Below are 2,644 nucleotides of genomic sequence, written 5' to 3' on the forward strand. Positions count from 1 at the left end.
CCGCTTATTCCACAGTTCTTGCTTTGAGTTGCAAATGTGAGCAACAACACCGGTATCAAATACCCAGGAGCTACTACGAGCGCTGGTAAGGTACACATCAATAACATCTATATCACATATAACTTTAACATTGTCGGCCTTCTTATCCGCTAAGTATTTGGGGCAGTTCCGCTTCCAGTGACCTTTTCCCTTGCAATAGAAGCACTCAGTCTCAGGCTTGGGTCCATTCTTTTTCTTCTTCCCGGCATCTGGCTTACCGGGCGCGGCAACGAATTTGCCGTCTTTCTTGAAGTTCTTCTTACCCTTGTCCTTCTTGAAACTAGTGGTCTTGTTGACCATCAACACTTGATGCTCTTTCTTGATTTCTACTTCTGCACACTTGAGCATCGAGTACAACTCGGGAATGGTCTTCTCCATCCCTTGCATGTTGTAGTTCAGCACATAACCTTTGTAGCTTGGTGGGAGAGACTGGAGGATTCTGTCAATTATAGCATCATCCGGAAGTTCGACTCCAAGTGAAGTCAGACGACCGTGTAACCCAGACATTTTGAGTATGTGCTCACTGACAAAACTGTTCTCCTCCATCTTACAGCTAAAGAACTTGCCGGAGACTTCATATCTCTTGACATGGGCATGAGCTTGAAAAACTAGTTTCAGCTCTTGGAACATCTCATATGCACCGTGTTTGCTCAAAACGCCTTTGGAGCCCTGTTTCCAAACTGTATAACATGCCACATCTAACTTGAGAGTAGTCATCACTCCGCGTTTGCCAGACGTTCAGAATGTCCTGGGCTGCTGCGGGAGCGGGAGGGTCACCTAGCGGCGCATCAAGGACATAAGCCTTTTTAGGTGCTTCAAGGATGAGCTTCAAGTTGCGAACCCAGTCTGCATAGTTGCTACCATCATCTTTCAGCTTGTTTTTCTCTAGGAATGCGTTGAAATTGAGGTTGACGTTGGCCATCTACAATATTTGTAAAGACAACTTTTAGACTAAGTTCATGACAATTAAGTTCATTTAATCAAATTAAGTATGAACTCCCACTTAAATCGACATCCCTCTAGTCATCTAAGTGATACATGATCCATGTTGACTAACCCGTGTCCGATCATCACATGAGACGGACTAGTCACCATGGTGAGCAACTTCATGCTGATCGTATTCAACCATACGACTCATGTTTGACCTTTCGGTCTCTTGTATTTGAGGTCATGTCTGTACATGCTAAGCTCGTCGAGTCAACCTAGGTGTTTCGCGTGTGTAAATCTGGCTTACACACGTTGTATGCGAACGTTAGAATCTATCACACCGGATCATCACGTGGTGCTTCGAGACAACGATCCTTCGCAACGGTGCACACTTAGGGGAATACGTTCTCGAAATTTTAAGAGGGATCATCTTATTATGCTACCGTCGTTCTAAGCAATAAGATGAAAAACATGATAAACATCACAATGCAATCATATAGTGGACATGAAATGGCCATTATCATCTTTGCTCTTTCAATCTCCATCTTCAGGCATGGCATGATCATCATTGTCACCGGCGTGACACCATGATCTCCATCATCATGATCTCCATCATCGTGTCTCCGGGAAGTCGTCACGCCAACTACTAATATCATTACTAATATGGCTAACTGTTAGCAATGAAGTAAAAGTAGTAAGCACATGGCGTTGCATCTCATACAATAAATTAAGACAACTCCTATGGCTCCTGTCGGTTGTCATATCATCGACATGCAAGTCATGAAACCTATTACAATAACATGATCATCTCATACATCATATATGCAACATCACAACTTTGGCCATATCACATCACATGTCAAACCCTGCAAAAACAAGTTAGACGTCCTCTAATTGTTGTTGCAAGTTTTACGTGGCTGATTTGGGTTTCTAGCAAGAACGCTTTCTTACCTACGTGACAGCCACAACGATGATATGCCAAAGCTATTTACACTTCATAAGGACCCTTTTCATCAAATCCAATCGGACTAGAGTGGGAGAGACAGATACCCGCTAGCCACCTTTATGCACGGTGTGCATGTCTGTCGGTGGAACCAGTCTCACGTAAGCGTACATGTAATGTCGGTCCGGGCCGCTTCATCCCACAATACCGTCGGAAAAGAATAAGACTAGTAGCAGCAAGCAATTGACAAACCATCGCCCACAACCTTTTGTGTTCTACTCGTGCATAGAAAATACGCATAGAAAACCTGGCTCTGATACCACTGTTGGATAACGTAGCATAAATTCAAAAAAAATCCTACGCCATATTCAGATCTTCCTATGGAGAGACCAGCAACGAGAGAGGGGTGAGTGCATCTTCATACCTTTGAATATCGCTAAGCGGAAGCGTTGCTAGAACGCGGTTGATGGAGTCGTACTCGCGGCGATTCAGATCGTGGTGTGATTCCGATCTAGTGCCGAACCACGACACCTCTGCATTCAACACACGTGCAGCCCGGTGACGTCTCCCACACCTTGATCCAGCAAGGGGGAGGGATAGGTTGGGGAAGATCTCCGGCAGCACGACGATGTGGTGTCGATGGAGAGACGAGGTCTCCCGGCAGGGCTTCGCCAAGCACCGCGGGAGAGGAGGAAGAAGGGGGGCAGGGCTGCGCCGAGGGAGATCGAAAACTCT

This window comes from Hordeum vulgare, chromosome 5H (assembly GCF_904849725.1).
Source record: "Hordeum vulgare subsp. vulgare chromosome 5H, MorexV3_pseudomolecules_assembly, whole genome shotgun sequence".
Classification (NCBI taxonomy): domain Eukaryota; kingdom Viridiplantae; phylum Streptophyta; class Magnoliopsida; order Poales; family Poaceae; genus Hordeum; species Hordeum vulgare.